Consider the following 26,217-nt stretch of genomic DNA (forward strand, 5'->3'; position numbering starts at 1 on the left):
TCATCAAAAGTGGGTTTGTACAAGGATATAAAAAGTAGAGCAGAGAAATACTGTTTTGGGTGGTTCTTATTCAGAGAACACTGATTGTTTTCTATGTGCTGGGCCTTCTTTGTGCAATAGACACAACAGTGTTATCTTAATACTACTATAACTAATAAGCAACTCAGTTGTTTTTTCAAATAAAAGGAAAGAAATGATAAGTTCTGGTATTCAAAGCTGGGCAATACAAAGAGATATACAGTGCTTTCTTTAAAAATCCCATTGTAAATCCTGCAGAAGAAAATATTTTCCATATTTATTCTTTAATTTGATTTTTAAACAAACCAGTTATGAAAAGTTAGGAATATAAGCTATTTTTTTAAATAAAACATATCTACCAAAATTAAATGTCAGGACCTTAGACATACTCCCTGAGGTCAGGAATCAGCAAAGAATGTCTACCTTTACACAACTTACACAACATTACATAGGAGATCATAGTACAGGCAGTAAACAAGACAAAGAAATTTAATACGTCCGACTTCTAGACCAGAATAAACAAAATTTTTGAGATATGCACAGATTTGAATGTTCTGGGGATAATCTAAGAGACTATAAATACTGAAAGTCCAAAAATTTAGCGAGATTGATACACGAAGAACCATATAAAATCAACAATGCTCCTATATGGAAATAGTATAACCAATTAACAAAGACACAAGCCAAACAACTCTTCACAATAGCAAAAAAAGAAAGAATAAGCCAACGAACAAACAAAAGACACTATATGTATCTTGGAATTAAACTAGAAAAAAATGGGCAGAGGTTTTATGGCAAAAATTACAAAACACGACTGAAAGGCATAAAAGAAACTCAAATAAGTGGAGAGAGTATAAATGTTATTTATGTTAATTCTCCCCAATTTATTATTTAATGCCAGTTCCATAACACTTCCAACACGCCTGTTTTGGAATTTGACAAGCTGATCCAAATATTTAGATGGAACAGTAATCAAGAAACACCAAGGAAATTTTAAAAAGGAAAAGAGTGTTGTGGGATTTGACTTATGAGATATTTATATTACAGTACCTAAAGCAGTGTGGCATTGGATAAAGCAGAGACATATAAGCCAATGAAGCTTATGAAATTATTGAGCCCCAAACATGGGACTCATATATTAATGTTAGGCAGACATGCACACACCTACAAATTTGGGTGTAATTAATATGTATAATTAATTTATGTATTGTATCAATAAATATAATTAAATAATATTAATATTGACATAAATATTAATATAGCAAGATACAACATAGGTTGTTTATATTAATATATAGCATAATTATGTTAATTATATACATATCTAATAATATTTATATATTATATACATTATATATTAAATATATAAATATAATATTTATATAATTAACAATACAATTTGGGTATCACGTAATTAATATAATTGGTACATGTAAATTCCAAGTTTAATAAATGCCTATATAGAAAAGACAAAACATTTATTTAACGTGAAAATGGACAAGACTGTTTTAATAGCATAAGCACAAACAAATATGATTCTTTAGCCAATGAATCATAAAACAAATGGGGTGAATATTCAAGTGTTATGTTGTGTTGTGTTGTGTTGTGTTGTGGTGTCCGGCATTTCTGGTCACACTCATGGGGTTAGGTAAATTCCTCTATGACATCCCTAGGCTACTCTGGAACTAGAGGACAAGGATGTGACCTAAGTTCTACTGAACATAAGCATGGCTTGCATTTGGAAGTGATCGATGCAAGCTGTTAGCCACACCAGGGTGGTGGAGTCTCTCAACACAGGCAATGAAGAGGTATTTGTTGACTTTGGCAGTGAGGGACAAGTTATGGTGTCCACCTCCTAGCAAAACAGTGGCCCAGTGCTATAGCAGTGGGATTTTCAATAGAAAAGCCCTACTAAATGGATGGACGTGATCCTTGTCTGTATAACTCTGGGAGCATCTGTGTCCTGCTAATAAATTTATTTTCTATTTAAATTAGTCAAGATTTTTGCAGCTAAAAGCCCTGATGGCCCCCCAAAAGTTATCTATTTACATTGGTTAAGTAATAAGGTTACTATTAAAATCATTTACCTTCACTGTATAAATTTTAAGGAAAGCTATAAATGACAGCTTTTCAGCAAAATCACCAGCAACAACAACAAAAAATTATTGTGAAAATTTTACTGTGGTATAATTTCCTGGAATTTCAAAATCTAAAACTTGCTGTTTTAATTAGTCTTTTTTTCTGTTCACGATTATGAGCAATTATGAAATGCAAATTACATAAGACTATGAAGAATTGTTCCACTTGGAAAAGGTATTGCAGTAAACCTTAACAGTTATACATGGGGTTGATAAATGTGCTAAAGAGAACTTATTATCTTTAGTATGGGGATTAGATAGGACTTGAAACATTTTTCAGAAAAAAATAAGACCGTTTGCATCTGACTAAGTCTTTAGTAAGCCATTGTTTATTTAAAGTTTTGTTCATACATCCTATGTACTATAAAGAAAAATATCGTAACATATCAAAACATTCTACTCATTTATAAGCATATTTCAAGAAAAATGATGGATTATTTTATTTAAGTGCATACTTTCATACCAAGTCTATTAACATTATCTGATTTATAAAAATATAGAAAATCCTGTTATAGTTTTTCAGTTATTTAGTGATAAAGAGGAATAATAGTCTAAAAGTAAACATCTGTTTAGCAATTATATATGCCCTTCTTATAACTAAAATCTACAAAGCATCTCTAAAGGGAGATCTATTTCTTATCGGTGTGCAATCGTTGGATTTAAATATTAATTTGCTGCTTCTGTAACTTCCTGTATAAACTAGAATGACATTCTAATGACTGCTATTGGACATAAAGCTAGTTATGTATATCTATGTAAAAAGATGCCAAGATTAAAAAAAAAAAACAGTTAAACCTAATTTAGCGTTCTTTTCAGAGCTCTTTCTAATAATCTCACCAAATAAATGAATGTTTTGGGCCACTTTTTCCTCTGAAAAGAATAATTCAAGCAATCTGAGAGCTTAAGCTGAAATGTCATTGACCAATGCTGAGGAGACTTCTTGTCATTCAAAAACGTCCTGTCAAATTTCATAATCCAAAATAAATTTAGAATTACTATGTAATAAACATTTTCAATAAATAAAGAGTGGTGAAAGACACTTGTATCCTGCTACCAAATTCTAAAATTAACATATTTGACATTTTTCTGATATCAAAATTGACTATTTGCAAATTACTAGGTATGGCTGGGGTGCTAGTCTCATGCATTCTTAATGATTTATCTATATCTCAGTCTTCAAAATGATATCCATATCTGTTGGCAGACAAGTAATAGTATATTATTTTTGTTTCACTGTCACCGAATTATTTTCACTATAGATTGGATTATAATCAGATAACCAAGTATTATCCCTTTACTCCAACTTTTTTTAAATTAAAACAATTTCTTAGTTGAATAATTTTGCCAGGTGTGTGTAGTACGTAAGTCAAATCAAAACTGGGTAAGCCTTAAATACATTAACTATCTCAACAAAAATTAAATTTAACTTTATTGATAACTGTTTATAGGTATGACTTGAATTATGGTAAAATTACAGTTAAAACCAAGTAGCAAACATGATTTTATTTTCAAATAAAGAACAAAAATGCCTGACCAATTAAACCACAACCACTTGACTTTAAACAGATTTCCTCCTTATTGTGTCAAAGTTGTGTATGGCTTTAAAAAAAAAAAAAAAGCACGCTAATATGGAAACGACACAATGCTTCTTAAAACACAAGTGATGCCTAGGGACCCTCGCTCTCCCTTTAATGATCCACTGCTCTCATTCAGCTGTCTTTCTTTTTTCAAATCTTTACATATATGACAGCTCTCAAAAGTAGACCATAGACCATCTGGCATTTTCAGAGGTGTAACTTGTGCAAATTCAGCTCTATTGGGAGCGCACTGCTATCTTCTGCCTGCGTTATAAAGGGACAATAGAATGTAGAACTTATGAGTTGTTCTGAATTATTCATTTTTTTGCCTGTATATTCAAGAAATTTTACAAACTCTGCATTTTGTACTACATAATCACATGCGTTAAAGGTACAAAGAAACTTTTTGACACCTCTTTTCTACAGAAAGCTGGCATTTTGTTTGATATGTGAACATTCAGCATCTGTTATATCATTCTAAACAGGATGGGTGCTTCTACAAAAGATCCTATTTTAAATTTACTCTATAATACTAGCAAAAAAAAAAAAAAAAACCATGTATTCTTGATATTCGGTAATGAATGCAATACACATCAAAATTTCAAATACCACTTATAAGAACATTCAGCATCTTCAAACCTGGATAGCATTGGTCACCCGCTTACCATATGTGTAAAAATTTGGAAAAAAATAATCATTGCTGACACAATGCAGCATGATTGTAATTTTAATATCTATAATGAATAGTTACAAATGTCTTAAGAAATACTGTGCTTTCTAGGTTCAAATGTTTTCAATCAGGAAGGAAACCAATAGAATTAGGTCTAGCGATTTTCAATAAGAATAATAAATATGGGAGTAAATGAGTCAATAGCATGAACTTCTTTTGATATACATTTTTTAAAATTGGTGATATTGTAGCTAGTAATAACTATGCTTGAAACCAAAGCTGCTGGAGTAGCAATATAAAGCAACATTTTGCTATAACGTATAATCTATTAGCATGTGCAAATCATCTTCAGCTACTGGTCTCCTTACACAAGTCAGATTTAATAAGATTACAAAAGAATTCTCATGCTATTCAGTTTAAATGGTTGTTGTACACATAAAAAAATCAAAATTAAATGCTCAGGATGTAAAATTGTCAGTAACAAAACGTGCAATGTAGAATATGAAGGGGGAAAATGACTTGCTGTAAAACTAAATGACTTTCCTCAGGGATAGCAACAAAGCCTTATCTGGTACCCAGAACCTTGCCACGCCATGGTCACAATGGGACAAATATACACACATACAGATAGTGGAGGATATATATATGTAATATATATCAAATATGATATATATAATAAGCATATATATATACACAACAACAGCTTTAATGGAAAATGAAGTTACTTCAATATGCACTCATATGATAAAACTATCTTTTATATTGCTATATAATGTGAATTTAGGCTAAAATCAACCAAAATTAACATCCTAACCCCCAGCTTTTTTCATCAAGTTGATCCAAATATTTCTCAATATGGACACCGTGTATGGACCCCATATCCTAATATTGACATAGTCTAGAAGCTCCTGGCACTTTCAGTATCTGTTTCTTTAGTTCCCCTGAAAGGGCCTTCTAAATTTTTTCTTTTTTCCTTTACCTCTTGAGCTTCTGGACTCTTTTATGAGATCATATTTTCCATCTTAATTTTATTTGATGTATATATTTAACATACTGAAATACATATTGGGATCCTGACATTTTCTGGATCATTGATCAATTTAAGGATCCCAGTCAAATTCTGTAACGACGTGGCTGGGAACTCGCATAGGAGGCAATTATTTTATGATTATATCATATCTTACAGAATTTTTAACATTAGTTCAGTTTTAATGATTGCAAAATAAATCTGCAGACGTCAACAGGCAGTACAACTCCAGATGACAACAGGAAGTAGAACCCCACCCTCACCAAAGAAAGGATAAAACTTTAGAGGTTGTTTAGAGAGGCAATAATTTTTTTGCATTTCATAAAGAACATTTAGAGAGTACTTAAACAGATTTAAATAATATATGGAGTGACAGACTCTTCTTCAAATTAATTTTCCCAATTGTCCTAAGTACATGGCTAGTCCCATTTCCCAGTTTTTCCTTGCAGTTAGGTTTGGCTATGTAGCCATGTTCTCTCTAAAGGAATGAGGGCTGGAATTATTTCTGCCACTTTTAGGACTGGGCTTTAAAACCTGGGTGTGCCCTCTCTACTTTCTTTTTTGCAGTTGGCAGCAAACCAGTTTTGACCACAGTTGAGTGAAATCTCTTAAGGGATGCTGGAGAGAAAAAAACAAAAAGAATCTGCATGGCAGCAAGGAGGGGAGCCTCTCTCACTGACCTGCAGTGCTCATTTCCTACTGTTCCATAAGGAATTCACTTTTATCCTATTTAAGCTACAGAATTAATGTTGGGACTCTGTAAAACATTAATAGCACCTATCAAGGCCTATTAACAACTATGTACTGTGAATATATATATATACACACACACACATATATTCATATATACATATTCATATATACACATATATTCATATATACATACATATTCATACATATAATATATATCTATGATACATAAACTGCCCTTTGCCCAAATGACTCAAAATATGTCAAATTTCACAAGAAATAAATGTTTAAATGATGATCAGCTACAAATATAATCAATCTATTAGTAATATATAAACAAGCTCTTAATAGCAGTAGAAAGAATGCTGCTTAATCCACAGCTACAGTGGATCTTAGAAAATAGGCAATCTGAACCGGGCGCAGAGCCCAGTGCTTTGGGAGGCTGAGGTGGGAGGATTACTTGAGCCCAGGAGTTGGAGATCAGTCAGAGCAACATAGTGAAACTCTTGCTTCTACGAAAAATTAAAAAAAATTAGCCGGGTGTGATGGCCCATGTCTGTAGTCCCAGCTACTCAGGACACTAAGTTAGGAAGGTGGTTCGAGCTCAGGAAGGCGAGGTTACAGTGAACCATGATCAGACCACTGCACTCCAGCCTGAGTAACAGAGGGAGATCCTGTCTTAAGAAATAAAAAAAGAAAAGAGAAAAAGAAAAAGAAAGTTGACAATCTTTACAATGCAAGGTCTAAATATTAATGAGGTATGATAATGATATAATGTAGTTTTTTGTTTTTCTGTTTTGTTTTTGCTTTGTTTTTTAAGAAGGAGTCTTGCTCTGTCACCCAGGCTGGAGTACAGTGGAGTGATCTCAGTTCACTGCAACCTCCTTCTCCCAGGTTCAAGAGATCCTCCTGCCTTAACCTCCTGAGTAGGTGAAATTACAGGCGTATGCCACCATGACTGGCTAATATCTGTATATTTAGTAGAGAAGGGGTTTCACCATGTTGGTCGGGCTAGTCTCGAATTCCTGACCTCGTGACCCACCCGCCTTGGCCTCCCAAAGTGCTGGGATTACAGGCGTGAGCCACCATGCCAGCCTGATATCATGTAGTTTTGAAGAAAAAATATCCCACCTACCTTGCCATTTGAAGACCATTATTTACAATTTTACCAAATTTCCATCCTAATCATGCCTAGGAGGATATCAAATAGGGTTGCCCAACCATCCCAGTTTACTCAGGACTAAGTGGGTGGTGGAGTGGAGTGGGGCTTCCTTGAATGAAGAATGTTTAGTTTTAAAACCAGGTCTGTCCCAGGCAATCCAGGATGAGTTGGTCACCTTTGTATCTGGAATAATTTATAAGCTTTTCTCAAACAAGATATTGGCAACGATAAACAGTGGTAAACCTGTAGATTTTGAACAAGACAAACCAGAGTTTGAATGCTAGAGACAGAATTTCCCAGTTCCGTCTTGCAAAAGTTACTTCACCCCTTACCCTAAACACTCCCTCCCTCCCACACATTAGGACCTTCACTTGCGAATGAGAGAAATAGCAGATCCTCTTATACATGGGGAGGCCAACCTTCCCAGCCCCTTACCCTTGTCTTTCCCTTTCCTTATTCTCCTCTACATAAATTTCCCCATTTCTTCCTGATTTACTTTTTGTCTTTTGAGTTTTTTTATTCTGTGTTATTAGTTGTTTTTTTTTTTTTTTTTTTTTTTTTTTTTTCTGTAAATCAGCCCAGAACCTTTTGGAAAACAAACATTTTTCAAGGTAATATACAAATATTTTCTTTCATTTTTCAGAAAAATTATGATGTGATAGTAAAGTAAACCAAACATAAATGGTTTTAAAGAGAATACTCATCATTTTCTTTTAAGATCTGCATGTTTTACCAAAACATCCCCAGATAGCAAACCAATGAAGAAAACAAATATATACACTATATTCCTTCCTAGTATAGTTTGTCTCCAATGCTTGTTATCCAGAGACGTTAACTAGAAATTATGACGTGCAATAGCTGGCCTGATGTAAAGCCAAATTTGTCATTCATCTGAGGATAAAAGCAAGCATTAGAGGCCACAAAGCATGCAAGAAGACCTCCCATTAAGAAGCATGCAGCACTCTTAGGTTTCAACTCAATATGCATATTGAGAAACTTGGATAATGCAGATCAGCTTTCTGATACAGGTCCCAGACCCAGCCCTGCCTTTGGATATCTTTAGCCTCCTCTGTGTGATTCAGGCTGTCTGATAAGACAAAAATATAAATAAAAAACTTTGAAACCAATAATTCTGACCTAATAAGAACACCTGTATCAGAAATCGATTGTTGAAATGTGAAGCTAGCTAAATAAAGGCAAGAATGCAAACAATGGGATCACTCCATCCTAACCTGAAAAACCATCACTTAATATTAAAGAGCAGCTAAGTGGTTGGTTAATAGAAGTCTCATCAGTTCTTGGAATGTGTATGCTAAGACTGGAGCTTCAGGGTATTCCGCAGAAAACTGCCCATTTATTGGTATGTTAGATTTCTTAAGGCCTTTAGAAGTATCTACAACAAAACAATAAACTTCATTCTAACTAGCTGAAGTAAAAGCCAACTAGAAAAAGTAGACAGCTTTATTAAAAGCTGTTTTTTACTTACAGGTAATACAGCCAGAGCCAGCAACATGTAAATAAATTTGTTATTGTGTAAACTTAAAAAGGTCCTCTCCTCTGTATAGACACATTTCCAAAAATCATGCTTGGTGTGGTTCAGGTACTGGTGAGTACAGGAAGAACTAGAGTTCAGTCCCCACTTGCCTTTGTGCAATTCACACATGTACAAACTAAGCAACAGTCTTGGTAGTCAGGGATCTGGGACCACTAAAGTTAAGATAATCATATACATGTTAGCTGAATTTCAGCAGCCAAGTTACTTGTTACAATTTGAATTTAGTGTGCTGACTGAAGTGCTGGAAAATGGAACAGGAAATATTAGGGAGGAGATTGAGCTGTTGAAGACTGAAACCCCAGGCTCACACAAGTGCCTCCCCCACTCACTGCCCTTAAGTCATTCAGCTAATTCATTCACAAGGGGTAAATTCTGGGGAAGGTGCAGCAATCCAGGTCAAGCCTCACCACTCACAGAAGTAGCGCTAGTGACAGGAAGCTATTAAATTGATGCTAAAGAAGCTATGGAGAGCCCAGAGCCCAAAAACAAAAGTGGTGAAGCAAGGGACCTGAGTCAAAGATCATTATTTGACACAAATTTGGAGCCAGTAGCCAGAAAATGAAGTCTTCTACTGCTACCTCCAAAAAATAAGGATAGATAAGCAATCAACAAAACTCATAAAGAAACTGTATTGCTAGAAACGTCCCTAGCCTAGCAAATAAAGGCTTATGACTGTTCCACCCTAAGGCAATCTGAATCCGAGTCCTTGTTACCAACAAGGAAAGCACTGCTGAGGCTCCTCCAAGGGAATCCTCCCTGAACCCCTTCTCAGAGATGGCTATGAAGGGCACCAAACAAGGGGAATCTTCTTGGCAGATAATCCTGCAGTAAACAAATCCACTGTGACAGAACCCAGACCAAGATTAGGGAAGAAACTCAACAGCAAGATGCTTATGATAGTCCCTGGCCATATCAGCTTCTGTACCAGCCCTGGCCAGGGAAATACAATGGATTCCCTAGACCAGCACTGTACTTCAGAGTTTGCACTGTGGCTGTCCTACAATCTGTCTATTCAGATCATGTTTTAAGCCATATGTTGGAAGATCAAGAAGGGTTCCATCCAAATCTGATTTAGGTCAGATTTCTGAATTACTTCAGAGGAGTAACAAACATTACCTAGAGGTCTGCAGAATCAGATGACACTAGCTCTAGATGCTTCATCTGGGTGTGACCTTGATTTGTCTCTCATTAGGGAAAGAAGTACATGTATGTTTGTGTGAGGGATCGCTGTATCTCACTAAGTGGAAACATTGTGACATTATCTGCATGTTTACACACACACACACCTGTGTGCTGATCAGCCGAAAACAAGACCATAGTAGATAACTTCTCTTGGTCTCTCCAACATGACCCCTTTCTTCTGGTAGTAGTAAAGTTACTGAGTCTGGGACCTCAACTTACTGACATAAACCTTTCACAAAAATAAAGTATTTTTAATTGTCTGCATTTTGTGCACACAGTTTGACAATACTGAGCATTTGCTGACTTGCCTTGATTATATAGAGTTCCTTAAGGACAAGATCCTATATTCTTAGAATTCCATCAACCTTATCAGACACGTATGCTGACAAAGAGCCTTGTACGTTGTTCAGCACCCAGTGGACACCCAGTGAAAATTAACTGATGATGATGAATTATACTAGCTTTTAAGCTGTCACTTGATCCCAGAATATAACAACCTTCCTGAATAAATCAAGCAACAGTTTGGTATTCAATACCATTATAAACTTCATCCTTCACCTTCATGAGTCTAGGGAATTGCTGTAAAAGCATAATATGAGGATGGTGGAACTGTAGCAAGGATTCAAGAAATTCACTCTGCTGTAACAAGGGAATTAGAGATTCAGTTACAGATATCATACTATGTGTGGAGAAATGTATCAAAAATACTAGTTAAGTAACCTTTTTGAAAACAGCGTTAGAAAAGTCAAAGTCAAATTATGTATCTAAAAGTTTTTTTTTTCCTCCTTGTAATAAAAGCAAACCCAACTTAATATACAAGTGAAACTAGCATATCCTTGAGATTACGGCAGTGGGTATGCAAATGAGGTTCCAGTCAGAAATATGGAATTAGGTAGAGGAACATACAGATTGCTAACTGAACATTTACAAAAGTAAATTAATTTCTGGTAGTATACACAAGGTAAATCAGAAGGAAATCAATTCTATTATTATACATTTCCAAAGCTTTAATAGTAGTGCTGATAGCCCTTGAAGTTCATTGGTGAGCAGCTGTCACTAGAAGCCTTCCATAAGTTCCCTTAAAATGCAGCCTGAGAAAAGGAAATCTTTGGCTTTAATTCTAATAACAGTTCTCATTATAGATGAGACTCTGACATAAGTTGATAATTTAGGAATGCAAGCGGAGTTCTAAGAATTGGCTTAGGAAAAAAACTAGGATGGGGCTAATTAGCTGGTCCAAACCATATAGAAAATCCTGGGGAGTTTCCTCCGTAAAGAAATAATGAACACACTGCTTATCCCACCTAATCAAACAAAAATATTCAGATAAATTACGCAACAAAAGTTTTCAAACCTGCAGAAGCAGATTCACATATATGAATTTTAAATTTTTTATATGTCAAAGATTATAGCTTAAACATAATGAAAAATTTTACCATGTAAATTAATAAGTAAAAATGACACTATTTTCTCATTGTGCTCATTTGTTTTCTCCTGAGATTAAAATCTTGCCCATGTTTTAATTTTTTGGAGCATGATTCGGGGAGTATGAATTTTAGATTTTGTCTTTATCAAAGTAGCAAGACAATTTTAAACTCTCTGGGAATAAAATGTTACGTAAAATATAAGCATCTGCAGGTCAGGTATGGTGGCTCATGCCTACAGTCCCAGCCCTTTGGAAGGCTAAGGCAGGTGGATCATTTGAGGTCAGGAGTTCGTAACCAGCCCGGCCAACATGGTGAAACCCATCTCTACTAAAAATACAAAAATTAGCTAAGCATGGTGGCAGGCGCCTGTAATCCCAGCTACTCAGGAAGCTGAGGCAAGAGAATCAGTTGAACCCGGGAGGCGAAGGTTGCAGTGTGCCAAAATCACGCCATTGCACTCCAGCCTGGGCAACAGAATGAGACTCTGTCTCAAAGACACATATAAGCACCTGTAAATGGCATAAAGAGACAAACTCATTATCCACATTTTAAGATTTTAACATGATTAAGGCTGGGCATGGTGGCTCAGGCCTGTCATTCAAGCACTTTGGTAGGCTGAGGCAGGAGGATCTCTTGAGCCCACAAGGTTGACACCAGCCTGGATAACACAGCAAGACCCTGTCTTTTTTAAATGAGCTGGGCATGGTGGCATGTGCCTGTGGTCTCTTCTACTCGAGAGGCTAAGGTGGCAGAATCGCTTGAGACTGGGAGGTCTAGGCTGCAGTAAGTTGAGACTGCACCACTCCAACCGGAGCAACAAAGAGAGACTTAGTCAAAAGAATAAAAAGAAAAGAAAAAAAATTAATATGATTGAGACTATTTACACAAATATTTTTCCTCTAATTGTGCAATTAAAATCTACTAAATCTCTCAAGGTAACTTTGGCTGTAAATTGACTTAAATACATCATTATAAAATATTTGTTTTATATACTATGGCACCAGGCACCGTTCTAGGAATAAGGGACATTGCAATGAACAATCTTGTAAAGACTTGGCCCTCTTAAAACTTACAAATATTTATCATTTTACATAACAGGAAATCCGAAAATAGGGCAGCTCTAGTATTATTAATTTCACATCTTTATATTATGAAAGACACAGGTTCTATATCTTTACAGTCATCTCCAGCATATCAACTTTCTCATCGACTGTTGCCCTCATAGTTATGAATGAGTCTGTGATGCAGCTTCAAGCATTTCATCAAAGAATGACATCAAGCCTTGAAAAAAGGGGGCATTCTCCCTTAGTGTCTTTTTCTAAAAATATTTAAAAGCTCTTTCCCAGAAACCCTCCAGGAGATTTCCTCTCGCATCTCGTTGGTCAGCACAGAGTCACAGGCTGACTCCCAAGCCAATCACTGGCAAGGGGAACAGGATGACTGTGACTAGCTGTAATTAATCAAAATCTTTTCCTCTGACTTTCATACATCTGAACAAAATCTTTACTCTCTTAAGAAAGAAGGCAAATGTTCAGAGAGCAACAAGTAATTTCAACTGCATTAACATTTGTTAAAAAATTTTTAAAAAGAAAAGTATTGGGAATAATATACAACACCGAGAAATTTGCCAGAACTTAAAAAATCTGAACATTTTACATATTTGCTTTAAGTAGGTAGATTTAATTAAAAAAAAAATCCAGTACTTTTTTGAATGGCTGAATATTAGCACCTTCATCCCTTAACATAACTGAGAAGCTAAATTCTGTCCATTAACAATCTCCTAGAATAGTCTGTCCTCTAAATTGTCCTATCGCTACTAACCATGCTTCCCAGATACAACTTCGACATACACTCTGGGGACCTAACCCTGTCCTGCCGGATCAAAACCTTCCAGGCAGTGGATCCTGGAAACAATATTTGAAAAAAGCTTTCAATTGATCTTGATATACAACCAGATTTTAAACTATTGCTCCAGTATAAATTATTATTCTGTAAATGTTATTTTATTCTTTTATTATAGTGTTTGGTGACACAAACAACCTGTTCTTTTTGATATTTTCTTGGTGGGAGCCATAGTCATGTGACTGTGGGTTGTAAAATTCCATGATGACACCTTCCACTAAGTCTCATCAGCCTGAAGTGCAGGTGGGTGCTTCGAAAATGTTATCTTGGTGGTTTCGTCTTGAGGATAGAAAAAATAAAACCATATTAAAATGACAACATCCAGTTTGGTGGTGGTTTTTCTTTTTTCTTTTTCTTTTTTCCTGACTAGGACATTAGAGGGAGCATAATGAGCACAGACTTTCCCAGTCGTAAAATAGAAGTAACAACAGGCTCACAGTTTCAGCACAGCCAAGCCCAGTGGCACTCACAAATCATTCTTTACCTTTGGGAATTTACTTTGATAATGTAAAACACTAACTGTTATCTTTGACATTATGAAGAACTAATTTTGCTACGTCAAATAAATAATATAGCCTACTAAAACTAAATTGATTTTCTAAATTTGCTCAAAAGATTGCTTTCATTAATGAAATCCTGAAATTTAATCAATGCTTATTTTCAATGACAATAGCATCTGGCAAATATGTGAAACACTAAAGTCAACTTAAAGAAATCTAGAGATTCGGGTTTTAAATGTTGTCTCTAGAAACAGCATCCTGTTGGCATACTGTACATATATAGAAAAATTGTAACCTGAAGCAACACGGCACGGAGGTGATGTTATTCTATTTTGTATGTAATACATTTTAACTGAAGTACTCTTCTAGGGGAAAACAAAAGCAAAACTAAAAAACAGTGTCAGAATACAAGGGTAAAATGTAAGAAAAATGAAATAATAAAATAGGGAAAGATACAACCAAATGAGAGATAAAGAAAAGATTACTTTTTCTCATATTATAAACTTTCATTGAACACCTAATAAATCCAGAAAACTCTGTGCTAGTTAATAGGTGTCAGAGAGGCAATACATCTCGAAAACTCTCCTAGATTACAAAACTGGCCTGTCTCTGCTCATTCCCCACCACCTGCCACTGACTGAATGAGTGAGCCCTTGCTATGTGCCTTGCACACAAATACCTCTCAAATGTCAACTGTGTTCCATAATCCATCTTTTCCACCCCATCTTCCTTGCCAAGATCAGTTTAAGTCTTCACCATCTCTTGTCCAGGTTATCTTGGTCTCCTAACCCGAACTCCCAGCCCTCAGATTTTCTCTTCCAGCCTATCTTCCATTTCACTACCAAAAGTATATCTCTAAAAAATAAAACCAAAACAAACAAAACTTGTTTATACTAATGTGCTAGATGAAAGCTCCAGTATGTGCTCATCTCCAGGATAAAATCACAACTCAGTAGGTTCTTCCAAATCCTTCACAGTATTGCTCCAAACTCCCATCCCATTTTTTTATCTTATTTTCCCATGCTCTAGCTACACTGAATTTCTCCTAATTCCCAAAGATATCATGATCTTTCCAGGCCTCCAGGCCTTGCACCTACTACTCCTGTCCTTGGAATGCCCTTCACTACGTCCTAGTCTTACATGAGCACCAAGGTCAAATGTCATCTACTATCTGCCTTTGCTAAATGGTTCCCCTGGGAACCTTGTGGCTTCCTACTCTGTATCTAGAGCAAAATTTGTTTAAAGGTGTGTCCTCTCCCCCAAATGATATGCTTGTCCATAGCAAGAAACATTCCACTCCTTCATTCATATAGTCACTCAACAAACATTTAATAAATGACATATGGAAATCCACATACATACAGTGCTATTCTTCTGATCCAGCACTGAGAACAGTGGCCACATAGAAAAATGACGTACAGTAAGAATAGAAAGAAGCAATAATGTTCAATAAGAACATTATTGAAATAGTTCCCCATTTCAATGTTTAAATAAAATCTGAATAGGGGCCGGGCGCGGTGGCTCATGCCTGTAATCCCAGCACTTTGGGAGGCTGAGGCAGGTGGATCAGTAGGTCAAGAGATCAAGATCATCCTGGTCAACATGGTGAAACCCCGTCTCTACTAAAAATACAAAAATTAGCTGGGCATGGTGGCACAGCCTGTAGTCCCAGGTACTCGGGAGGCTGAGACAGGAGAATTGCTTGAACCCAGGAGGCGGAGGTTGCGGTGAGCCAAGATCACACCATTGCACTCCAGCCTGGGTGATAAGAGCAAAACTCTGTCTCAAAAAAAAAAAAAAAAAAAAATCTGAATAAGTACATATTGCTTACCTAGAAAAGCAAGTTTTTAAAAAAACAATGCAATTGCATTTCTCTGCACTTCCCTGATGTAATCTGACTTATTCTGCTTAACCCTGATAATTTTTGAAACCTGTAGCAAGTGTCTGCCTCTTCCAAACCACCATAACCATCTCCTGCACATAACTCATAAGGCCAATTACTATTTCTAATTCAGATGGGTTGGAAAAATGACAATGTCCAATGTATTCATCGCCACAGACCTCACATTAACTTCATCAATGGTTAGAAAATGTAACTCGGCATTCCAACAGTAGACAAAAACCCATAAATAATACATGGAGCTAACAAAAAAACTGAAACAATAAAAAGATTTCAGCACTTGAAGAAAAACAGGGAATGGAAATATCCACTATACATGAAATTATGTTTTCTTTATGTTATGCATTCTTTTACCATTTATCTACTATGTAACAGACACAATGCTAATATGAGTTAAATAGAGGTGAACAACAATACGCTAAACCTGTAAGTAAACAAAGCCCAGCACAGTGGCTCACACCTGTAATCCCAGCACTTTGGGAGGCTAAGCCAGGAGGATCAGTTGAGGCCATGAATTCAAGATCAGCTCGGGCAACATAGCAAAACCCCATCTCTACAAAAATTTTTAAAAAGTTAACCAGGAATGGTGGCACCTGCCTGTAGCCCTAGCTACTTGGAAGGCTAGGGCTGGTAGACAGCTGGAGCCCAGGAGGTTGAGGCTGCAGTAATCTATAATTGTGCCACTGCACTCCAGCCTGGGTAACAGGCTGACAGACCTTGCCTCAAAAACAAAGAAATAATAGATACCCAGTTTTAAATTATGGCAACTAATATAAAAATACTACTGGCAGAGAGAATGCCAGGGGAAATATTTTAGTTTGTATAGCAATGAATGGCACTTCAACAAAGATCTGAAGGGAAAGGGCCCTCACAAAGACAAGGAGTAACAGCGTCTCAGATCAGATTAACACCTGCAAAGCCTTGAAGCAGAACAGGGCTCAGCATATTTGCTGACCTGATGGAAACCAGTGTGGCCGGAGAATACACACACTGTCCTCTGCACTGTATGTTTATTGCCTAAATCAAATGATAAACATTAACAAATACATTGGAACAATCACAGAATGTACTTCCATAAAACTTTCCCAGCAATATTCTTCCAAATATTGTGCTTATTTACCATATAAGCCATTACCATCATAAATTATTCATTTATAAGACCACTCTCAGTATAACTGACCAGAAATTGGCTTAAATATTTACTGCAAACCAAGACACTCCCTATAAAAGGTTATTCTAAGTTACATATAGGGGCCATCGACTGTATATAAATGTAAAACACAACCACAATTTGGAATATTAGAAAACACTTATAAAAATTTTATACCTTAATTACTTTCCAAGAAAGAAACACATTTATTTCTCTGAAAACCTATTTATATTGAAATTGAGTGAAAATTGTTCTTAGGCTAGAGAGAATACAGTGAATGATCTGATGCTCTTTAATAATAAAATGAATGGCTGTGAGGGAATCATGTTGCCAGTCTTATGAATCTGCTCAAATTTTAGAAATGAGACTATTCGTCTGATTTGTATCTATCTTTATATTTTAGTCTAATTTCGTAAATCTGGTTCCTTTAGTCAATTAAAACATGTAATTCTCTAGCAATAGTTCTCAACCTTTTTCAACTCCACAGAATTTGTCTGAGCACATCCTTTAGGAATATCCTGTGAGGTTCAACAAAAGTCTCCTTCTCCAGAGACTCTTATGTCTCCTGCCTCCTGCACTTCACTGGAGAATCGTAATTTTAATACTGGAAAAATGGAAGGTTAGAATGATGACCAAGGACAGTTTTTATCATAAGGGCAAACCCCTGTGGAAGAACAAAATGGACAACTTGACAGTAAATTGAATCTCTATATATCTGAGTCCTTAACAATTCCCATTAATTTCAAGTAATTATTTTCTATTAATATAGCCTTTCAAATCCCATATCATGGTTTACAAATTTCAAGTGGTTACTACATATTCTCATTGATAATCAAAGATCATTTTCAAAAGTTACAGCTCTGGCTCTGCCACTATCTGAGTATTCTTGGACAAGCTACTTACCTCTCTGCTTCAATCAGTCAATTGAGAAAGACAGAGGTTGAACACACTGATCTCTGAGCACCTTCCCTATCTTTAAATTACAAGAGTATAGATCCATGATTTATTGTCAACATGTAGAAAAACAATGCTTATATGACATGATATCTAGAAAACAATCTGAAAAGAATCAATATAAGTACCCACTTCATTAGGCCTTGTAATTCAGAATCTAAGCCATCTAAATAATATTTATTAACATAATTATGAAAATTTTCTTCTTTTCTAGAGAAACAAGAGAGGGTAAAAGGTGTGATACCTTCCACCCTCTCTTACTTGTTTTAGTAGGATCAGTAGTTTTAGTAGAATTAGAATCTGAATCACAGAGCTCCACACCTCACCTTCTCTAAGTACGTGTGGTCTTTCACCACACACTGGTATTATATGCTGCCTACCCCGTTACAGCATTTAACTAGAAGCCTCGCTCCTATTAAACAGGGAGTGGCTGATGAGTAAGGTACACTTTTAACCATTCTTTTATTTTCAATTTTCCACCAGTTGCATTATTATTATTACTATTCCTAGTCAACTTAGAATGTGGGAGTCAAGCTAATTAGCTTACAACAGGTGACCTTTCTTTTTTAATTTTTTTTTTAAGAAGCACCATTCTATGTTTGTATCTACAGTCACTGACACCTCCAGTTATTCCAAAGTCTTCCTACATAATCATTATGTGGTGAAATTTCATCAGTTATTTCCCCAGGCACACTAGAGTGGACTGCAATGGGCCTGACTGACTGGAAACTCTCGAAGTTGAAATTAAGTTATCTGAATAATGAAACTTCCTTATGGCATTTTCCAAAAGCCTAAGTTTTAATGTTGCATGCCAAAACAATATCATGCAGATATGTCAAAAGTGGAGATGCACATGATAATGAACCTGTCTTCCAAGAGAACTTTCACAAATATTTTCACATTTGTATTAACGTACAAAGATGTGAAAATGACACTACACCTTCAATTAAGAGGGAGAAGAATAAAACCATCCCCAAGTGATTTAATGTCTTCTTTGCTCTCTGAGAAATACTATTCTAGGACTATAAACCACCCATTTTTCAATTCACTGTAATTTAGTGTTTCATATACTAACATGGACACTAAAATCTGTCATTATTACTGACCAAGCTGTCATCACACCTACCCAGTCATGCCAGAGCTGCAGCTTCTGACTCTGAGAGCTTATTTATCTCATTTTGTTTTATAGGCTCAAGAAGTGATAGTTGGTCTTGTGTTTGTTTGTTTTTAGTAAAAAGAAAAATTAATTCAGAAAATGAACACTACCACACATTTGTCATTTTTGCACATAAAGGATGTACTCTGTGAACTGTATCATTCAAATATTGTTGCTTTAATACTGTAGATGTCATAACATAAACAAACAAAATTGAAGACTTCTTCTCAGTCAGTATTATAACAAACCCCTCATTTCCTCTAGGCTTAATGAGGATATGGAACTGATCATGAACCCAATGTTTATCAAAATAAGCAAACCTGAGGAAGGTGATAAGTGAGGAGTGGCAGTTCCTTAGCTAAGTAATAGGCTCCATATTTTAGGGAAAATAGTTTTAAACATACTTAAGATAATGATGATAACCTGCATCAATTTCAGAGTAAAGACTTCACAGAATTGTGCAAAAGATAAGAGATTGTATTTTGTTTGTGTGTCTCCAAAAAAATCCAGAGTATATGGTGCTTGCATATGGTCTTATGCTACACGGACTGTGTATATTGTATCCTAATTAGTTTCCACAGTAAAACTAAAGCCAATAAAGGAACTCCCTCAATGTGAGAGTGATTAGAATTCTATTCTGCAAGAACAATTTAGTTTATAATATTTATTCCTGGTAGCAAAATAGTTCCTTCCACAGAGGCAGTTTCTTCACTTTTACTTAATAAAATCAAATTATTACAAGCTGTGTTCCTTCTGCTCTTTCTCAGCACATATTTATTTCACAATGATAAGTTTTCCTACTTTGTGAGTGCCAATTTTTCTGGGGTAAGTCCATTACTCAGTTTTTAATAAAAGAGTAACTTTTAATAATTAAATGGCCAAGTCCTATTAAATGTTTAAATATTGTGATACAGATTATTCTGATACAAGCAAATAATTATTATTGGCTTATTGTCTACAATGGTACCAAAAGTTGTATAGAAGCAATGTTTTCCTAGCAGGCCTATAATATTTGTTATTATCTTTGTTTTGGTAACAACTCCTAAATGAGCATACTATGAACTTTTATACAGTGAGAATAGCTTAAAGCTTCCCCTAATAAATCTTCTTGGTCTTATGCTGTATTTCCACACCATTGAAAGAAAAAGCTGATATTGCACAGTTTTGAAGTACACTGTTCTCCAAAGTATATGCTTCATCAGCAATTTATTTTAACATCCACATCTCCCTCTCAAAGGGAATTGAAACTAATTATGTATTGTCCCAAATGCCTAGATACCACTGACACCATATGAATTCATATATTATTCAAAAAGCTGATCTTTTTTTACTTATTAATATGACTCTTAGGTAAACTGTATCTCTATTAGAAGAGACTTTGCTTTATGCCAAGAACAAACTCTAGCTATGATAGTTAAGGAGACATTATTTCCAACATGTCTACAAACACTCGATTGGAAGGCTGCTTATTCCAGAAATTTTTAACTAAAAACACAGCTTACTCCAATTCAGGAACAGAGGGTCAAAGGAAGATAAAGGAAGCAGGTGTTTGTAAAATTCTTCAGAAAAAAAGGCAAAATAATTTTCATCCTTAAAAACTTTACTCAAATCTAACATAAACCTTGATTTCAATTTAATATACCACAAATCCTAAGATAATCAACTAATTTCTTATGACTACATCTGAAAGATTTTAAAGTCCTTTCACTGTACCATTTAGCCAGACTACCTGTGCAAATTATAATCATTCTTTTGTAAAATTATAAAACTTAGGTAAAAGTGTTACAGAGTAAAACTAAAAGTCAGAAACACATTCTGAACAATGTTTATATCTCTTGAGAAAACAACTTCCCAAAAGAGCTAAGGGCTAAGCCTTCTAAGAAGCCAATACATGGGCTATCCCAAACAGAAAGCCATGCCTATCAGTTCCTGTGGGCCATCAGTCATAACTACAAAAAACCACTTTCTGAAACAAGGTCTTTAAGTATTCAAATAAATGACTAATATTCAACTTATTTTCAAGCTTTGTTGTAGGACAATATTTTTAATTAAAAACCTTAACACTAAATCTGTGCTGCACCTCAGAAGTACCTGAAGGCTTACAAATGCCCAAGCCCTACTCCTAATGATTCTAAGCTCATTGGTCTGGGGTGGGTTCTGGACATCGGTACGTATTTTAAGCTCAGATAAAGAGTTGAAAAACATTATTTCACACAAAAGGATATGAGTATAGAATAATAATTCCTACCCCCACCTCATATCATAGCTATCAAGTTTTTTGTCTTGCTGCAGAAGGAAAATGCATTATTTACAGCACATTAAAAATGGCATATGCTGAGATTCTCTACCTATCCCTCGGAATGAGACTGTTCTCTTGGAGGCAATAAGTACATGGTATTAAAGAATAAAAAAGCCCTTTTTTCTAAGATGGCATATATATATATATACATATATATATATACACATATATACATATATACACACACACACACACACATATATATATATATATATATATATATATATATATATATATATAAAGCCCAAGAACTGTTTTGAATTTCGCACAACAAAGATGAAATTCTGAAGGAATATGGTATACTGCAATTTTTCCAACTTTTCTCTGGCCAACACAAGGGCAGAATGCAATCTTATTAATATTAGTAGTAAAAGAGCCTTAATTTTCAACTAGAAAAGTGGACTAGAACTGGGAGCTTGGAATAAGGTTATTACTTGGAAAAACTGTCCCCTCTCCTGTGATTCTAACATACTCTCTAGAGGACCATATACATCACAAAGTCCCTTCCCTATCCTTATCTCTCCTCCACTCTCCATTTGAGAATCACTCTAGGGTTAAAGCTGTATGGGAAAAATCAAGGTATTAGGTGCATGGCCCTAGGCCACTTGCTTGACTTTGGAGTTCAGTATTATTGATAAGTAATAAAGATACTTATCCCAACTGTTTGAGCTGCTGATAGGCCAGGTTAGATCAAAATACGAAAAACTTCATTAACTGTAAAAAGCCATGTTAACATTGTTAATATTACTAATAAAAACATCCTTTAATATGCATGAACTGTGGACTGAGAAAATTAGCTCCTTAAGAGAAGCAAAGATAGTCAATCCACATTTTAAACAAATTACCACAGCTTAACAAATTGAAAGCTGCCAGTCTCCTACAGAGAAGCTAAATGTAGTCAAAAGGTAAAGACTTCCATTTATTCAACAATTAACATAGATGTACTGGGGGGAACTTTGCATGGCCCTGGGCTGAGGGATATGAGGACTACAGAGCTGAATGTGACACCAATCTTACCCTTAAGGAGCCTTCAATCCAGTATTGGAGAAGAGGGTCATAAACACATGTATTACAATTTTGAAATTAATGAGTCCTTTAGGAGAGATACAGGTAAACACTGCAAATCCCAGATGAGGCAGAAATCACATAGGCCTTGCTTATTGAGCAAGAGACATGGAGAGACAGGTAACATGAGTGAAGCCTGGGAGAAGGAAAATACTAGACAAGTGAACAGAGGCACAAGTAAAATATTTTGGTTATGGCAAAAGTTCATGAAAGGAAGTAGTATAGAAAAAAATCAATTTCTTTTTATTTTTAAAATATATCATCCAAAATTGTTTACTGAAAGTTCATTGTGATCCTGGAATTATGCTGATTGCTGGGAGTGCAACATAGAGCCAGCAAACATTAGACATGTGAATTGCACAAATAAATTACAATTGTGGCAACAGCTAACAAGAAAAGGGTGTTGTAAGAAACAGGAAAAGCTATTTTAGATGTGAGTCTGGGAAGGCCTTTCTGAAGACCTGGTATGCAAAAGACCAGAGGCAGAAAGGAACCCAATGGCATCTGAGAGACTGAAAGGAAGTCAATTTGAACTACAGAGGCAGAAAGTGGTGAGAGGAGTAGCGGCATAGGGAGTGAATTTCAAGCATGCCCTGTTTGACATGCCCTGTCAAACGCTACAGATAGAATGAGTATTGAGAAGAGGCCACTGCACTGACATACAAGACCTATCAGTATCAAAAGACTACTGTGGTAGTATTTACTAATTCTTCCAGGACATAGACCAAGATGGCTTAAGGTATCAGGCATCTATAGCAGAACTGGTTTTGACTACCAGGAGATGTGCTTAAATATAAACTACAATATCCCAGAAATGAGGGGACTAGAGCATAATCTGAATCCTTATAGAACAATAAGTGTCATACAATAAAAAGGCAAGAATGAACTAAAAATGGAAACCAACTAAAAACTGAGAAGCAGAGACATTTCAATTGAGATTAGAGGACACATATTGATACTATAATTCACCCTTCCACTACATAACACTCTTCAACTGTGCCCCACAGGCTTGGAACCTGAAGTGAGAAGACTGATGAATGGTCTGGTTACCACAGCTTCAGCATAAGCATGGCAGAAATGGCATAAGACTATGGAATTTAGGGAGATCGTGAAAGATCATTTGCAGATTCCAGCTGACCATGAAAAAAGTCAGGTAAAGTCAAAAAGGAGATAAGATACTACAGAGGAAAAGAACATAGTTAGCAGATTAGACATTATTATTAAGGGAAAGGGCAGGGAGAAATTAGAATGTGAATTTCTCGTTTCAAAATCTTAGAATGGAGCAGATCTCCATGATTAAAAAAAAAAAAAGGCAAAGGTATATCAATAGATAGTATAAGGTGGACTGAGTGAAATAGGTAAGGCTGTTAGACTTAAAGAAGTCAAGAATCAATGTGATTTCAAACAAATGAAAAGAAGCTCTAGATCAGTCTGGTACTGGGAAGTCATGACTTAGAAGGGCAAATAAGACACTAAAATCAGCCCCTGTGTCCATGGGTTTCAAATCTGTGGATTCAGCCAACCACAAATCAAAAACACCCAGCACGGGGGAAAGGTGGATGTGACTATCCCAAACATGTGCAAACTTTTTCTTTGTAATTATTCTCTAGACAATACAGTATAACAGCTATTTACATACCATTTCCATTGTATTAGTTATTATAAGTAATCTGGAGATAATTTAAAGTATACTGGAAGATATGCATCAGTTTTTTGCAAATACCATGCCATTTTATATAAGGCACCTGAGCATCCGAATATTGGGGTATGCTCAAGGGTCCTGGAACCAAACTCCCACAGATACTGAAAGAACAACTGTAGTTAAAGATCACATAGCTAGAAAGTGGAGCAGAAGGCGTAAAGAATCACAGCCATATCACACTCAACACAGTTTCACACAATGATTGACTGACTAATTCAAGGTTCTGCTATTTGATTTTCTGTGACACCTGGGAATTAATATAATATCAACACCCTTTCACTATCCAGGAACCAGACTGGCAACTAGCTTCAAATTTAATGTTGAAATAATCAGAAGTTCTTGAAACACTTCAGCCTACTTTGAATTAGTCCAAACACATGTAGACTTTATGGTAAAAATCAATATTATTTCAATCCTGTTTTTAAAAAAGACTTTTTATTATATATACTTTTTATTGCATTGGGGTAAAATCTTTAAAACTTATTTAATTTAAAAGACAACCTTTTATTTAGAAATCAAAAAACAAGTTACATGTATTTGAATAAAAAATGCTGAATAACTTGTGCTTTAAAAAATGTGAAGCTAGATGAAAAATCAACTATGACAAATTGGCTAAAATATTGTAAACTTAACTGTGTAAGAATATGGGTTTAATCTTACATATTCAGTAGTAAATATTTTTACAAGCAACCATTTGATAAGACTTTTAAAAATCTACTCAATATGGGAGAAGTACAATAATAAGAACCCTATTCACAAAGAATAGGAAGAAAATGGTAATTATTAATAATCAGACCATTCGTTGGGTGTGTTGTTGTTGCCACTGCTGCCTACATTATCACTCCCCTTTGTAATTATGACAGTGCCTTTGCAATGCTGAAGGAATATCATGAAGATAACCTGCAAAGACAGTCCTCCACATAAATGATACATTAATATCTTTTTCATAAAGACAGGGAATGATGGGCAGCATCCAAAGTATGATCTTATTATGATCACACTGGCGTGAATCAATTATTCACGACAATTTGAGATGGTGGGAATCTTTTTTTTTTTCTTAAATTTTCTAATCGGAGCTCTCACAAGTTCTCATGAACCATGGAAAATATACTTAATTAAAGAATGTTCCAAAGCAGAACAAATTTCTCCACCCACTCTCTTCTATGGTTCACTTTAATGTAATTTTCATCCTCCAAGAGAGCATCTGTGTGTTTAAGAAGAGATTTCCCTTGACTTTTGTGTATCTTATTGCAGAACTCAGGGACCTGGAAAAAATCCAGCGTTTCGTGGAAAACTGTGGAGCATGGATTTGCCACTAACTCCATAAAGGCTAGTTGAAAAAAAAAAAAAAAAAAAGTAGACCCAGGGGCAAATCACGTATTGATTCTCAGCTTGCTAGAGAGGAATTTCTACCAGCCCCCCTCATTCTGATACACCCCTACCCACTGTACAGAGCCTTAGATAACACTAGAAACAGGTCTTCCTGCCTTTTGCTGGCTGAGGGCAGCTAAGAGCTGAGAGCAACTGTCTACCGGAGCTTGCTCATGGCAATTGTTCCACATAGCTATAGTTACTCATGTTTGTGACTAGCATAGCAACTGATTTTCCCAAGCCCAGAAAAACTTCTCCTTCCTGAATTTTGGGAATTTACAGATAATTATAAAATAGATATAGACTATTACTTTATGTTTACCAGAACTGGAGTCCCATGCCTTCAATGCCTACAGCCAGGCACAGCATCTTGGGTGTGAACTATGCAGTTGGAGAAAGCCCTGTACTTGGAAGGACCCCCATGCCTGGCTTAATGTTCCGCTGTTGTTCTCTTTAAAATTCATAATAATGTTTTAACAAGAGACCCTACATTCTCATTCTGCACTGCCCTCCATCTTGCGAATCATATAGGTGGTCCTGTCTCCTACAGAACCTGATGAAGCTGAATGAACTAGACTACCTATAACCTGAAGCATCTACAGATGACTAAGCTCTAATGCTACTTTGAAGAGCTGGTACCCCACCAGCATGATTTTGCCATATCATGCAATAATTTTCTTTTAAAAATGTTTTTGTTTTTAAGATAATAAAATAATTCACTTCATGGAAAAAAATAACAATACAGAAGAGAGAATGCAGAATATTAATTGGG

The 26,217-nt window shown here is 35.6% G+C and overlaps 1 protein-coding gene across 2 annotated transcripts in view; it reads right to left on the minus strand.

The window, feature by feature from the left end:
• The window catches only part of MDFIC (MyoD family inhibitor domain containing), an 86,897-nt gene that overhangs the window by 31,777 nt on the left and 28,903 nt on the right, over positions 1 to 26,217 (minus strand). The window lies entirely within an intron of this gene.

This window comes from Sapajus apella, unplaced genomic scaffold (genome assembly GCF_009761245.1).
Source record: "Sapajus apella isolate SASKATOON/1434 unplaced genomic scaffold, GSC_monkey_1.0 scaffold7, whole genome shotgun sequence".
Classification (NCBI taxonomy): domain Eukaryota; kingdom Metazoa; phylum Chordata; class Mammalia; order Primates; family Cebidae; genus Sapajus; species Sapajus apella.